The sequence below is a fragment of the Amblyomma mixtum genome, chromosome 7 (assembly GCF_055824585.1).
Source record: "Amblyomma mixtum isolate Tamu chromosome 7, ASM5582458v1, whole genome shotgun sequence".
Lineage (NCBI taxonomy): Eukaryota > Metazoa > Arthropoda > Arachnida > Ixodida > Ixodidae > Amblyomma > Amblyomma mixtum.
In genome coordinates, this window is record NC_143018.1 from 153,241,259 (window position 1) to 153,258,226 (window position 16,968).

Genomic DNA, 16,968 nt, shown 5'->3' on the forward strand with positions numbered 1-16,968 from the left:
TAACCATCTGAAGTTCAGACCATTCCCTCATCCCGGACGAGCCCCCTTGGTGACGTAACAACTGGTAGCAGCGGTGGGATCTGCTACCTTGCGTCCCAACAACTGGTAAACAGCGGTGGGATCTGCTACTTTGCGTCGCAACAACTGGTGAACAGCGGTGGGATCCGAAGCCTTGGGATCCGAAGCCGTGGGATCCGAAGCCGTGGGATCCGAAGCCTTGGGATCCGAAGAGATTGGTGAGATACGAAGACCCAACAACTGTGGATCAGCGATGGGAATCTGAAGCCACAAGCGACGACAACGGTCGGCCAGCGAGAGTGCAGCTGTCTTGGTCATGATCACGTGTGTGGGTGAGTGCTTGCCTTTTCCTTTGATGTGGACCAGGTTCTAAAAGAGGGTTAAAATTTAGAACTGGTAGACACCTGTGCTTAAATCCTAGAGGTTCGGTATTTTTGCATAGTTTTTTTGGAAATAGCCCAGACTCGGAACTATCATGGACCTACAGAAGCTGCAGAAGTCGGACCTGTTGCTATTGTGTGTGGAATTGGGGATTGATACAAGGGGTTTGGCACGAAAAACCGTGATAATTCAGGCCATTACTGATTTGGGGGCAGATGATGAGGAGCTCATTGAAGAGTGGAGTCTCATCGAACAAAAAAAGGAAGAGCAGCTCAGACAGCAAAAAGAGCAGGAGGAAGAGCAGCTCAGACAGCAGGAGGAGCGAGAGAGAGAGGAAAAATGGCGTCAGCGCGAACGTGAGAGGGAAGCAAAACTACTGAAGCTAAGGGCTGAGCTCAGTAAGTTAGAAATGGAGTTGAGCAAGAGGTCGGGCGGTTGTCCCCAGCAAGTGGTACCTCTTCTCAACAAGGAGGCAGGCGAGAGGTGTGAAACTATTCTGCAGAAAAGCCTCCGTGTGGATAAAGAACAAGAAGGGCGAAATCTTCGCGAGGAAAACGAAAGGTGTGACGCGCTTACTGTTAACCCTGAGACAGATAGCGCGTTGGCAGATAAGACTGAAGTCCCGCGCCAGAAAGAATGCAGTGAGTTTCGGTGTAAACGCAATGAAAGAGCCAGAGAAGGGACACCTCTGGTGCAGCTGGCGAGCACTAGCATTCAGGAAGTCGAGGCGGTATCAAGCGGCACAAAGAGTGAAAGGGAATCGCCTGACGGTAGCAGTGAAGCGCCAGGCAAGAGCGCAACGTTCGCTGAAAAGTGCCGTACAGACGAGATTGTTTCTGTTGCCCGGAATGAGGAGGAGGCTGCCCCGATAGAAAGACAGCCGGAAAATGAGCTTGGGTGCTCAGACGAAACCACAGGAATGGACGATTCGTCAGTTGAGCCGCCGCCTGGCACTGTGAGCGAAGCCCAAGTAGCGTCGCTACGCAGGAAAAACCGCGAACGCGACAAGCGAATGAGGAATGCTGGGGCAGGTGTTAATGCTGATGCGAGGGCCGGCAAATTAACTCGGGGCAGCACCGCGAAAACTGTGAAAGAAAAGGGAAAACCAACAGTGCCATTTTCCCGAAGGCGGCTGGGCCCGAGGAAAGCCAAGGTGACTGCCCTTGCAGGCCGAAGGCACCATTGTCCATCGAAGAAACATCGCGAACGCGACAAGCAATTGAGAAGTGCCAGTGCAGGTGTTGATGCTGATGCAAAGGCCGGCAGATCAACAAGGGACGGCACCACGAAAGCTAGTGTGCGAAAAGGAAAATCAGTGAAATTTTCCGGCAGGCGGATAGGCCCGATGAAAGCCCAGGTGACTGCCCTTGCGGGCCAAAAGAGGGACAGACGGTGTGGTCGTTGGACACGTGACGCATGCTACGCGTTACTAGCGTTACGAAGAATAGGGCGCGAAAGCCACACAAAAGGGCGCCCAGAGAGCGCGTGAGTCGAAGGGGGTCGCGGCAGGCAGAGACAAAGAAATGGAGGAGGCACCCTATCCGCAGAAGGTCGAGCCGAGGCGGAACCAATCAACCCCGCAGTTTTCTTGAAGCACCTGCTTGTAGACCGGCCATCCGACCACGACCGCGCAGGGCGCGGCTAAAGAATGTCCAATTCAGGGAATAAGTGTTTGCCTCTTTTTTTTTTGTCCATTGACTCACTGAAAAAAAAAACGAGACAGGGGTGCAGGGAGTTTCCAGTTTTTAGTGGTAATGCTGAGTGGTGTTAGTGGACTACAGGATTTTCACTCAGTTATGCAGCTTTTGGAGCTGTTTACTTTTTTTTGTACATGCAGTAAGGGACGCGGACTTCTTAGCTGTTCTTTTTAAGCAGTCCGGAATGCTCTTCATGTAACCAAAATTGCTACTCAGTTTTTTTTGTTTTTTTTTCGTGCGTTTTTGAAAGTGAGGGTGCACAGTAGCAGGTTCGGGTTTTCTCAGCTTGCGTAGGTCCTGGGAGTTTTCAGTGTGAGCTATTCACAATGGCTATACTAACCGGATTATAGCACCCTCTTTTGGAACTGGTTTGCTCGGAGGAAAGTTGAGTGCTTGCTTGCGCATGTGGTTGGAGTTTCAGAGACGCCTCAAAGAATTTGGCCGGCGTAATAGAAGACCACGTTGCGAGCGGCAGAGGGCTTCTGGCATACTTCTGGCACGCTTCTGCAAGTCGTCTCTTCGTGCAGCAGCGATGACTGCTACTCGCCGAGACTCGTCTGGCGGGGGAGGTAGCTGTTACGACCCATCTTGAGACCTGAGATGAAACGGAGGGAGATTCAACGTAGCGGCAATTTTGACGGGTCGTTTGACTTCAACTTGACCCCACGATGACCTCACGAAAAAGGGTGGCTTTCTGGGAAGTGGCCGACGAGGCTCTTCCCACACTCGGCTCGGCGAAAACGACCTCCCTTCGAGAAGCAACCGACGATAGGAGAAGAAAGGGTGTCCCTCGTCTTGAAAAAAAAACCCGGAACGAATCAGAGGAAGCCTGCGCAGCTGCAGCTGTGACGTCAACACGACACAATGCTATAGGAATGCGGACTGCGGACTTAGGAATGCGGACTCGCCAGTTCCCACGTGCGGGCTCTAAGCAGGTGTCTTAGTTGGCAGTGACGTGTGGTGCCGATCTTTTGTGCCACGCTGAGTTACCGCCTAGTGAGGGGGCTCAACAGGTCTTCGATGGCGGTGCTGGTACCGATCTTTTGTGTCGCGATGGAATGTCGCCTGGTGCAGGGGCGGAGTCTTGGGCTATATAACCTGCGACCAAAGTGGGCACGAACGCTCTGGACCCTCGGTAATAGGTTCATCCAGTGTGGCTCTGGACCTACGGTAATAGGTTCATCCAGTGGCTCTGAGCCTTGGGTATCAGGCTCATCCAGACGCTCGACGCTATGAACTCTTAACTTTTGATTCCTTGTTCTGTTTTTGTAAATAAGTGTCTTGGTTTCTTGCCATTAAATCTGCTTGTTTTTGTAATCTCTAACCATCTGAAGTTCAGACCATTCCCTCATCCCGGACGAGCCCCCTTGGTGACGTAACAACTGGTAGCAGCGGTGGGATCTGCTACCTTGCGTCCCAACAACTGGTGAACAGCGGTGGGATCTGCTACTTTGCGTCGCAACAGTCTCCGACGTCGTCTCTTTGTGTCAGAGCTACGACGAGCTCCGCAAACAGCGTCATGTCACCCGACGTGCCATTTGCCCTGACGACTACCTTTCGAGTTTGCCGGTAGGCGGTCCTCCTAACGATCAGCCGACCCTTCCTCAGCACATCAAGCAGTTTGTGCGGGAGGAGGTCGCCCGTCAAATATCGCTGGTTACCAGCCAACCCGCACCAACGCCATCGCTGTCGCCTTCTATTCGGCGTGTCATCCAGGAGCAGGTAGCTGAGGTCGTGCCCCCCACTAATCCACCTCCTCTGGTCACTGCACCGTTTACATATGCTGAAGCAGTCATCCGGCCACGCCCTCAGCCGGTTGTTCCGACTTATGCTCCACCTGTCACAGTGTACCCTCAGCAGCAGCTCGCGCCGGCACTGCCACTCACTCACCGTCCTTTGCCTCGCACTAGTCCCCGCCCTATGAATCCGTGGCGCACTCCAGATAACCGGCCGATATGCTATGCCTACGGTCTCTCTGGTCATGTGGCCGGCTGGTGCCGCACGCGCGGATCCGTCGTACGACGGATCGTACGACGCTCGCCTTCGTACAACTCTCGCCTTCGTACGACGCTCCATTGCCCTCCGTCCCGGTCTCTTCTACTCTGCCGCCTCAGACTCCCTCTCCGTCTCGCTACGACCCCTACAACCGAAGCCATCCGTCGCCGTCTTCTCGACACCATTCGCTCTCTCCTATGCGCCGCCGGTCAGCAACAATCCAAGCGGAAAACTAGGCGCCGCAGTTCCGCAGGCAGGTAATGCGCCGTCAACGACCATCTCAAGCCCTATCACGGCTCCTATGAACGTTATTGGAGTGATCGTTGAAGATGTTACTGTTGGCGCGCTTATTGACACTGGTGCTGCCGTGTCCATCATTAGTCGCATCTTGTGCCGCAAACTAAAAAAAGTAATGACGCCGCTTTCTGACCTTTCGCTTCGCACCGCCAGCGCTGACCCCATTCGCCCTCTGGCAGCGTGCACTGCCCGCCTCGTCATCCAAGGCCTCTCCTACACCATTGAGATCTTCGTTCTCACCCGCTCCTCTCATAACATCATCCTCCGGTGGGACTTTCTGAGCGCGCATCACGCCATAATTGACTGTGCACGTGCTCAAATTGATTTGTCGCCGCTGTGTGATGCTCTTCTGGACGCCTCCCCTGTTAACGACGCGCCTATTCTCGCCGCTGACGACGTCGACGTGCCAGCTTTCTCTTCTGATCTCGTGCCGCTGACTTGTGCTGCGCTCTCTGACGCTACAGTCCTTTATTCACCCTCTAGTCTTTGTGCGCACCGCAAAATCTGTCATGCTCCCTCATGCCGTGCTCACACTTTCTGGTGGTTGTGGCGCCCTGTACGTCGCGAACCCGTTGCCTTTCCCCGCCACTCGACTTCGGGGAGAATCGCTTGGCATAGTTGATGTCATCGATCTCGACGACGCTTCTTCTGTCCTTGATGACCCTGACGCCAATGACATCAACGCCCTCACTCCTTCCGCCGACGTCGCCGACCCGTCCTCCCCGGATATGTTTTCTCATTCTGTCGATGCCGCTTTACCACCTCGCCACCGCGCCCAGCTCATCGCTTTGCTGCAGCGCTTCCGCGCATACTTCGACTCTCCTCAAGCGCCGTTGGATCGTGCAACAGCGGTTCGCCGCAATATCGACACTGGCACCCATGGACCCTTGCGCCAAAGCCCCAACCGCGTCTCCTCCGCCGAGCGCCGCATCATAGATGAACAGGTGAACGACATGCTACATCGCGGCGTGATCCAGCCTTCTCACAGCCCGTGGGCTTCTCCGGTCGTGCTCGTGAAGAAAAAGGACGGTTCCATTAGATTCTGCGTAGACTAAAGCCGGATAAACAAAATTACTCGGAAGGACGTCTACCCCCTGCCTCGTATAGACGACGCTCTGGATTGCCTGCAGGGAGCGGAGTACTTTTCTTCGCTGGATCTGCGCTCTGGGTACTGGCAGATGATGGCCGACGTCGATTGCCCGAAAACAGCTTCCATCACACGTGATGGGCTGTATGAACTTAATGTGATGCACTTCGGACTCTGCAACGCGCCTGCCACTTTTGAGCGTATGATGGACAACATCCGCCGTGGGCTTAAATGGCAGACATGCCTCTGCTACTTGAATGATGTTGTCATCTTCTCCCAGGATTTTCCTTCTCATCTTGTCCGCCTCTGGAGTGTTCTTCGCTGTCTGAGTGACGCTGACCTGCAGCTGAACTTGAAAAAGTGTCACTTCTGTGCCCGACAGCTGACTATCCTAGGCGATGTCATGTCCATGGATGGAGTACTCCCGTACCCTGCCAAGCTCCGCGCAGTTGCTGATTTCCCGAAGCGCACATCCCTGAAAGAAATAAGAAGCTTTCTTGGACTTCGCTCCTACTTTCGCCGGTTCGTCAAGAATTTTGCTGCCGTTATCGCCCCGCTGAAGCAACTTCTCGTTGGTAGCCACGACTTGTCGGCTTGGTCCCTTGCATGCCACGAAGCTTTTGCAACGCTGCGCCAGCTTCTCTCTTCTCCGATCTTGCGCCATTTCGACCCTTCCGCGCCTACAGAACTCCACACGGACGCCACCGGCATTGGTCTCGGTGCCGTTCTAGCTCAGCGAAAACCTGGTTTCAATGAGTACGTCGTTGCTTACGCCAGCCGTACACTCACAGAAGAGGAGACTAATTATTCCGTCACAGAAAAATAATGTTTGGGCGAAGAATAATTTGGGCGATCAAAAAATTTCGTCCTTACTTATATGGCCGCCCGTTCGATGTCATTACAGATCACCATGCCCTTTGCTGACTGTCTTCACTCAAAGATCCGCCTGGCCGCCTGGCTCTTTGGGCTCTCCGTTTACAAGATTACGACATTCGGGTCATTTATCGTTCCGGTCGTAAACATTCCGATGCCGACGCTCTCTCGCGCTCCCCTGTGACCACTGATCCTGACCCACCATCTAGTTCCGGTCTGACATCTTCTCTTGACACTATAGATATGGCTTCTGAGCAGCGCAAGGATCCTTGCATTACTTCTCTTCTGGATTTGTTAGTCAACCGCTCAGCGCGCCTCCCTTCCATAGCACTCTGTCGTCAAGCCCATAACTTTGCCGTGCGTGACCAGCTGCTGTACCGTCGAAACTACCTCCCCGATGGTCGCAAATGGCTGCTCGTGATTTGAAGGCATCTCCGCGCCGCAATTTGTGCTAGTTATCACGAAGACCCACATCGTGCTCATGCCGGTCTGCTGAAAACTTTTACACGCCTGTGCCTTCGGTATTATTGGCGGGGCATGTACCGTTTTGTCCGCTAGTACATACGCTCTTGCCTGGAATGTCGGCGTGGCAAGAACACACCACCGCTCTCACCTGCTGCTCTGCAGCCGCTGCCTTGTTCAGCCCGGCCATTCGACCGTGTTGGAACTGACCTTTATGGCCCTCTTCCCAGCACTGCCGCAGGGCACCGCTGGATCATCGTCGCCATTCATCATCTCACGCGCTATGCGGAAACTGCCCCGTTAACAGCTGCGACCGCCTCTGACGTAGACGGTTTCATACTTCAGAACATTATTCTTCGTCACGGTGCGCCTCAAGAATTGCTCAGCTGTCGGGGTCGCGTCTCTTGTCCGGCGTCGTGGAAGCCCTTCTTCGGGAGTGTCGTATCGTTCATCGCACGACGTCTTCGTATCATCCGCAGACGAACGGCATGATCGAGCGCTTTAACCGGGCCCTCGGCGATATGATGGCCAAGTATATTTCTGCTGATCACTCCCACTGGGACCGCGTTCTACCTTTCGTTACCTACGCTTACAACTCTGCAACGCAAGCTACTACTGATTTTTCCCCATATTTTCTTCTCTACGGCTTCGAGCATTCCTCCATCATGGACACCGTACCCTTTACCGCCCCCATTCGTCCGAATTTACAACCGTCTCTCAGGCCGCTGCGCATGCAGAAGATTGCCGTCAACTCGCCCGTTCCTTTACTTCTCACGACCCGCACCGGCAGAAAAGCGCCCGCGTCACTTCTCCCGGTCTGCCGCCATCCTATTTTCCTGAATCCTTGGTTTGGCTTTGGTGCCCTCCTCTAGCTCAGGACAGTCTACAAAACTGCTGAGCAAATACCAAGGCCCCTATCGCGTTGTTCAGCAGACATCCCCAGTTAATTATCTCGTCGAGCCCATTACGCCTTCGTCTGATCATCGCCGTCGCGGCCGTGAAATTGTGCACTTAGACCGCCTGAAGCCCTACTACGATCCAGCTATCGTCCCGTGCCCTTAGTCCGCCAGGATAGCGCCTTTTCATCCCGGGGGTATTGTAAGCAAGAGAGTTGCGGTTTGATGTCCCGGCAGCTAGCGCCGACGAAGAAGAGGAAGAAGGAAGCCGACGCTGACGAAGTTCGGGTTTTGCGCTTCCGAACGCTGGCCTGCTGAGCGGCACCGCTGGAACAAGGACTGTGGCCGTCCATACTAACTGCGCGTGTCGCCCCATTACAAGTGATATAAATAATAAATGCACCTAATATAGTGAAGGTAGCTGTAAATCGCAATAGTAGTGCAAACTCCATGAGGTAGATAGCCCTGGTTGTGTCTTAGAAGGGATGTTTCCGGAAAGTAAACACCCGTGGATGTTTGGATTTGGTGTTCTCCACGTTTGCTGAGCACACCGATGTACACACTTGAGGCTTCTTTAGCTAACGCTCTTAAGTCGAACACAGAGTCAGTGTCGGCCGATAATTTTTTTGGAAGCACGCGCATGCGACATGGCATGCATCGGGGATGTCTGCTTCTGGGCCGTGCACTGGCACCGCCACCGCGTTTGTCGTCTGCTTTTCTGCCTGCTTCCTACAGCTCACCTGCCGCGTTGTGCTGACTCCTATATGCACGCGCCCTGCCAGTGCAGACGTGTTTTGTGACTCTTTTTTCAGTATTTTTTCTTGCTCTCCATGGACGGCCTTGTACTCTGAATTAGGACTGCACCAGGAAAAGGGTAAGTTGTGTCAGGTTTAATATCCGGCATGAGCAGATGACCTGACAGAGTGTAGTGGAGGGCTTGAATTAATTGTTTCGGGCCCTCGGGCCCTCGTCAGGCAGAGAGCATTTGCCATTAGCCCTGTTATCATAGACCGTTTGTGTCTGAAAGAATGCTACAAATTTTGGCCCCCTGGGGCTCTTTCACCTGCTCTGACATTGCACAGCGCCCATGTACCCAGGCAGCAATACAGCATTGGACGAACAATGGGCTACTATTCGCAAAAATTAGCATGAATGGCGGTCCTACACTGCATTTAGGCAAAACATTACCATTTTGACACATTGTCCGGACTTTCAGGGCAGGTTTGGGAAATAAGTGAGGAAAAGATTGAGGGAAAGAACTCGAGCAGGATAAGTATGTACAATTACAGGCAACTTGTAATTTTTCACACACATTTCTTCTTCAGGCAACATTCCATTAACGGTTCTTGACTGTCATGAAGGAAGTTTTGTGGCCGGAGAAATAGATGGATATTTTCTCGACTTGCGGCACCAAAGCCTGTTTCTTAAAGATGAGGTGTGCGCAAGTATTTCGCAATGTTGTCACAGCTGTGGGAGCCGTTACGAGCGAGAAGAACGGGATATTCTCCCGCAGAAGTGGTAAGAAATCCCCGCTTGTCTTTATATTCACAGTAAAGAACTCACCCACCCTGCCACCCTGGCAGGTGGCAGCGTTTCTGGCACAACGTTGCCAATGCCAAAACATAGTGCGCAAATCTTTCAATTCCGCCACGTAGCTTAAAGCACGATTCAGGCGTCCCCTGTTGCAACAGGGCAGTTATGCGCCTGCCCTGTGGTTCAGGTGCCCACCGAGATGTGTTAGACAGATACAGCGCATTTCCTTTGCTCAAAAACCAATTTACAAATTTTACCCTCTGCTTTCCAAGCATCCGTTCTATTGGTTTCGCAGCTGTGGAAGACAGATACTGCGCATTTTTTTTCCTAAAAAAAAATACAGAAGACACTGGAAATTCTAAAATGTGCTTAGCGAAGGCCTTGTGGTCAACCCACTGCCACTTCCCTGAACCACTTAGCGCGGAATCAGTGGGCCGTTTCGGAGTCATGCGTCTCACTCACTCGACTGCAACGAAACGTCTGGGGAAGGAGCGGCGGTGCAGCTGCCCCCGCCGACGCACGCGCTCTCGTTGCTAGGCACGGTTGCTAGGCTGAGCAGCGCCCACCACCGGCACGCCGGTTGCTAAGGAGGGGAGGAGGTTGCGCCGCTGCGCTGAGGAGAGAGCTCAGTTGGTACGATTCCAGCGCATGGACGGACACCGCGAGCAAGAGCCTTTAAAGGCTTTCGCCGTGAAAAACACTGCGTTCCAGCGTGCAGCGTGGAAGTAGACCACACCTATGCTCCGCTGGCGCAGCCACTGCGCTCGCGCCCGACCAAGTGGTGACGTGTTCATGTGAGGACACACAGCGACGGCACTATCCCCGGACGCTGTCCTCCCCGTCCAGCCCCTGTGAACAGTTTGTGAAAAACATTGCGTGTGGAGGACTTTTGGGGCTAAATTCGAGAAAGTGTTGCAATTATTCGCTGGTATACAATGCATCCAATTGTTTGCACGTGGGCGACGCATATTGAACCGAGAGTTCCTTTGTAATAAAGAGTGTATGAAGCCAAAACACAAAAAATTCGTCGATTGCAAACCATAATGTAGAAATTCTAGCGCGTTGGCTGCCGCCTATGCAGCCCACTACCGATTCAATGTGGTAAGAAAACCTGCATTCAAAAGAGCGCAAAGCTCCTGTAGTGGGATAGAAAAGATGAACAGTTCAGCACAATGCACCATTTTCCTCGCCGTCCTCTATTCCACCGCCGACCATTGAGAACAATAAACGAAATGAGTTTGTGGACCTTTTTAGCCAGGCGCATAAAAAACTATTTTCTAAAATTCGCCAAGCATTTGCAACAATTTAGCGCACAAGACGGGACGAGAAGAGAGACGGCAACAATAACTCTCTTGTGGCCGTCTCTCTTCTCGGCCTGTCTTGTGCTCTAAATTCTTGGCAATGCAAAAGCAACTAGCCCCCCTTCATGCATTTCCACACTTCATGCATTTGTCTGGAGGTTACATTTTCTTTTAGCTAACAAGAAAAACTTTGAACAGTGAACTAATTTGTGCCACGAAGGAATTCTGTGGGCCGGTCACTACAGCCCTTAAGCTGCATCCGGTTACAGCGCCTGCATTACGTACATTCATATTGACTCGGAAATTAATGATGAGCGACTGAAAGTCGGGTCCCATTTCAAAATACATTCGCCTTTCAAAGCCTTCCCGCTGTCCGGCGAAACCCAGACAAAGCTAAGGTAATTGCTTTGTGCGCGCACCATTCTTCGAAAAGACTGATGTCACTTTTTTTCAATTATTTTCATTTGTTTTTGCTCGCCATTGTCGTCGACAGCACCTAGTGCCCACTTCAGAATGGGCTAGTTCACAGCCAGGTCGGGGTTCGAATCAATAGGAAAAAAAAGTGATTTGCATTTCTGCAGTTCGAATTGATGTCAGGAGAATGGCCGCGGTTCTCTTCGACTGCAAGGCAGGAGAACACGCTTTGCACTTGACACTGCGACCTCGAAGTGATACGCAGTATGCATCTCCTCGTTTCGGTCTTGTTCTCTCTGCTAGCAACAGCGACCTGTGGACTGTCTGCAACCTCCATCGCGGTTTGGCACGATCCTGTAGAACGCACTTCAACTTCGATGGAATATTGGATGTCATTTCGTGAAGACGTGGCGTTTCTGCTTTGCGCTAACCAGAAGAAAATATTCGAGCACCCCATATCTCGAGTTATTCCAATGGTAACAACGCTGTGGACTTTTCCAAGTAACCAATTTTACCAGATGCTCAAACAAAACACGGCTAACAATGTGAGAACGACAGTTTTTCTGCTGACCTCCACTGGAGAGCAGGCGTTGTGTGCGAAGCGCATTCGGAAGCATCCTTTCTGGGTATACATCACAAACTGGATCGTGCTGCCCGTTGATGACACTGAGCCGAAGTATAGGAATGCCGTGGTGTCCAAGGTAGGCTTCCCATTGGGAAGGCATGTTGCCTCCGCACCCTCACCGAAAGAAGGAAACATTCGCCTGTCATTGGCTGGCGCGACAGCGTTGTCTATGAAGTACGGCTTTCCCGACAGGTGTTGCGACAAGACGTTTGCGGAGGAGTTCGCAGGACAGCGCATCGTAATTGCCTGCACGCCTGCACAAGCAGACAGAAAATTATCTCAACATAACTGTGCGCCGGGCGTATTTGAAGGAATTAGGGACGCGCTTCTCGCCCTCAACGCAACCATATAAATCAAGATGTACACAGGAATGGCCACAACAGTTAATGCTGCCATCGATGGCGCCGCGGACCTGCTTATGGCGCTCGCCAAGGCGGACGAAGAAACTTCGTCTTTCTTCCTTCTTCCACACCCGGTCCGCTTCACGTACGAGACCTTTTACGTTTGGAAAGACAACAGCATAGCAGAAATAACCTTCTTCGAGGTACTGAGACATTCCGAGTTGGCTTTTCTAGCTCTCATGTTTGCCATGGTCGCCGTGTGGCTGGCACTGAGTCTCGGTGACTACTTTGACCAGCGTCTTTGTCGAGTAGACTCACTGATGGACACGACACTATTCCTGATTTCTTCCTTCCTCGCATCTTCGGCGCCATTGGACACGAGACACGCAGAACATAGGAATAGGAATAGCCCAGGTAGGCTAGCGCATATCATAACGTTGACTGTGTGGAGCCCTGGTATTATGCCGTTGTCAGTTTACTTCCGAAGCGAGCTCACATCGCGACTCGCTGTGTCGGTCGCACCAAACCCTCTAGACACACTCGAAGAGCTTGAGACGGCTCTCGACAAAAAAAAAGGTAAAGATCTGTGTCAATGCAGACGGGTGCGTGCCCGCAGAAGTCGATGGATCGTTGAAATTGACGCGATACAGTAACAACACACTGTACACCAAGTTGAGACGCGCCTTCGGGCGGAAACATGGAGGCATTGCTGTACCTTCTACATTCCACGGCGAGTGCCTCAAATGCGCACGTAGGCCTGGATTCTTGTGCCTTTTGTGCGGCCTGGAGTACTGCTCCGCCCAACGGGCAGCTAGCTACACAGTACTACGAGTCACGTGAACCATTAAACCTCGCTTTTGCTTCGACTCCTGTGAGTAAGCACTATCGCTTCGCCAGAGCTTACGATCAACTCCTCCAGAGATTGTTCGAGACAACGCTGCGTCCCTACTACAAGCTGCAGCGGTGTGATGCTGAACCAGAAGCAAGTGGGCCCAGTCAGGATAAAGGGGGTCTAATCTCCCAAATGCATGAATTATCAGCGTTCTTCGTCACTTTCGTGTCTTTGACGTGCTTTTCGAGTGCAACATTGTGTTTCGAGTTGATTCTCGGTAATCGTAGTAAATTCCTTGTTCACGGCTAGACTTACATGATACTATTGGCAGAAGAACCTCTGCAATGCTGCCGCTGATTGCGATTCTTTGCACGTTGCTAGTCACAGACCTCGCGCAGCCACGTTTCCAGCTGAACTACCAACGAATGTAGCTTGGCTCTTCGTAACCAGCTTCTGCATTCTGGGTTCTTGGTCACCGTTGTGTTTTTCTTTTACATGTAGAACAGCAGTTGTAGGTCGGCCTGCCTAAATATCAATCTTCACTTCATGAGCATGCAATCCATACACGACTACGAATAACGCACAACGCATATATACCCGCGTAGTTTGGAAACTATGCTATCCCAGCCGTGTGTTATGAATCGTGCTCCGCTTTGTGTTTCAGCATACTGATAGGTAGAAATGAATACAAGGTCATCGAGGTGTTCTCAGATTAACAAAGAAGTAAAATCGGAGGATGGGGCTGCTAGTTTTGGGATATACCAAATTCTTGAAGTGATAATTTGAGGGCATCGTGCATCTGGGACTGTTGTCGTAACGAATGATGCAGATCAAGCTAAGAGCTTCGTATGAGATGCGTCGCGGGAGTTGTGAAAGTAGGTTGAGGTGCCATGGCAGCAAGGAAAAGAAAGTGTTGTACCATCGCGGGCTAGACCACCAGTTGGGGCTAGAGACAGGGTTAGGCAGAACAAACTTTAGTACGATGGATTTTTGCGTTCGAGCGTGGGGCTCTTACGTCGAAAGCCAAGCGCTGGCTGGCGTCTCCCACGCACAGTGGGTCAGGAGAATCTAGGGGCCGTGCAAGGGCAGGGACAGGCAATGTTCCCACAAGGATCTTGTAAGGTGCCCGATTGGTGGTGTAGGGAGGCTCCCAGGAAGCAATACCAGCGTGGGGTACCTACGCTTGTGCCGTGAACACTGCCGTATAGACCTCCCCCCCCCCCCCCCCCTCCTCGCTCCTCCTCTTCGCATTCTCTCTAGGCTGGAAGCAGTCATATATCAGCCGCTATGGACAGGTACCTTCCCATTGACATAAAGCCGAAAGGCAAGTAACTCCACCAACACTCTTCGGACTTTTGCGAAGTTCTGCGGACCCTCTACCTGTGGTAGGGGGGGAGAGGGGGGGGGGTCTATTCTGCAGTGTTCACGGCGCTAGCGTAGGTACTCCACGTTGGATAAATGCACGCTCCAAAGCTGCCCCGCATTATGAGCCGAACCATTAGCTTCCACCCCGAGGTAACCAGTTTCCATTGGTCACAGGCGAGCTCTTGTGTGTGCTAATTCTCAGGGAGAGCCGAGCATGTTGGTACCCGGACATGCGGTATCAGGGACAAGTGACTAGAGCGCGACGAATTGCCATGGTAGAGGCATCCAATCGTACTTGAAAGAGGCAGAGGCTGGCTGACGGAATTATAGACCCTGTTGGGAATTAAGATGCAGTGTCGGAGACAGTGTAGGGTTTAATGGGAGCTTACGCAAGAATATTATCGGAGCAAAGACGGAGTAACGTTTCTGCTTGGCAGCGCTTACGGTTTTGTCTGAGAGGTGGTCAGGAGAAAAGAGGCGCTTGCAATCCTGAAGCAGTTAAAGAAAACAACACTCCATAATCATAATCAGTCTGACCAAGCCCACTGCAGGGCAAAGGCCCCTCCCATGTCTTTCCAATTAACCCTGTCCTTTGCCAGTTGCGGCCACCGTATCTCTGCAAACTTCTCATTCTCATCCGCCCACGTAAATTTCTGCCACCCCCTGCACTCTAAGAACTGCTACTCCTGCATTAAGAGTAAAAGAGCCTCGCTACTCCTGCAGGTCTCAATCTACTCTCTCTACAAACGAGAAAGAGTGAAAGGTCCTGTTCACTCCTCTTGACAAAAGAGTAAAATGGCATTTCCACTCCTGCATACCCCAAGGGAGTTCAGTGCTTGTTTTACTCCTCCGCCCTCACGGCCATACAATCGTAAGGGCGCGCTAGCTTCTCGGGGCCGGCCTGCCAGCCTGGATGCCGGCGTCAGAAAAATGCACTGGTATTGTTTGTTCACGACCAAAGCTCTGGGATAGAGTATCATTAGCCAATGTTGAGTTGTTGGTAGAAGCGATAACAGCCATACAAATTTCCTCCCATAGCCGCTTTGCTGCTGCTCTGGAGTTCGCCTGGCCTCTGCTATAGCTCCGCTCCTGAAGGGGTCGCGGAAACCGAGCATATATTTATTTCCCTATGACGCGGGGTTCAGAGTAAAACGGTGCCGAGGGTAGCACCTAAGTGCTGGCCAGTTTCGAAGCGCATTCAGCTACAGCATCTATGTGAAATCGGCTAGGTTTAGCGACGACAAGGGCAGCCAGCGAGCAGCGCACAGTTCGTCGCCCGGCGCGATCGCGGGCGGCGTCGTTGCCGAAAGCTCGGCTCGCTCAATGATTCGCTCCGTAGCTTGCGAATCGCGCACGCAAGGCTGGAAAATCGAGCAGCGACTGGCCTGCGATTGAGCGAGCCTTTATGCCCACGTTTGCAGCACAGGTAAACAAATTTAGCACACATGTATGCATGGAATATCGGCTGCGTTGCGGCGGTTCTTAAGCTCGTCCTCGACGCCATCATCACCGTTCGGGTGGACCCGAACATATCTTTATTTTACTACGAGACATAGTTCACAATAAAACGTACTTACAATGCAAAGAGTAGCACCTCAGCGCTAGCCAGTTTCAAAGCGCGCTCGCGAGCAGCGTCATAGCTGAAAGCTCGGCTCGCTCAAAGATTGGCTCAGAAACTTGCGAATTGTACTCGCAAGGCTGGCAAATCGAGCAGCTAGCGGCTGGCCTGCGACTGAGCGCACGTTCGCAGTACAGGTGAACAACAATTAGCGCACGAATGCTTGGGATACCGGCTGCGTTGCGGCCACGTTAAGGCGATTCTTAAGCTCGTCCTCGACGCCATCGTCACCGTACGTGACACACAGGCTGAGAACTTGAATTCGAGTACGTGCTAAAGTAAGCTGCTCGTATTTCTCTGAACAATCTGAACTCGAAAAGACAGTTGCTTCTGTCGGCTTCCATGCATGCGGGCTCTTGCTAGTGAAAGTACACTCGAACAGGATGCGGCGAGTGCGGGCCGCTGTTGCATATAAGCTAAAGTGTGAAGCAAGCATCGTCGTAGTTCCGTAACGCAGTTGATATCACAGTTTCCGCTTGTACGGGTCACATTTAAGCTCTGTTTTATGTAGATCTCCGTCGACCATGCCAGTGTCGCGTAGAGTAATGCATCACAGCTGCTCTTTGTCCTACCGCTCGCGTCGAACATATCCTTGATATGGACCAGTTTGCGATACGGTGCGTTTCTTTGCCTTTTTTGTCGCATTTAAGGGATTTTCGCTGCCGTCAATCGAAATTGCATTCCGTCAACAGCGTCGTCTGCGCCGTCGTCTGCTAGGACACCCGGGGATGGGATCACAGGATCGCAGCTTCTACAAACGACATGTCAGCAAAAGTATCTAAAAGCGCTTTGGTATTCGCATTTAATAAAGAAATAAAATTAAAAAATATAATTTGTTTTTGTTGCGAACACAATTCAAATATTAGTAATAAAAAAAGCGCATTTGTAGGTTTTTTCAACGAAGCAAAACTGCAGCCGTCGTCACGTTTTGTGTTATTTGGGTTTTCGTAGCATTGTTTGAGTGCTCGTGCGGTGGACGTGTATGAAGAACACAAGTGTGTTTTGGAAACCAACGACGAGAATTACGCCCTGTCAACACTGGTGATTTTGAACGGGTAAAGCCCTGAAGAAAGGTAGCGCTACGACTTCTTGTCATCTGGAGAGGCAACGAAGAAGAATGTGCGGTTTTGCTAAGCCTTGATGAGCCGTCTGAACGGTGAGTCCCGTGTACGTTTCTTTACTTCTGATCTCTATTCGCACGCGTTATTAGTGTGCGCCTATATAGGGATGGCA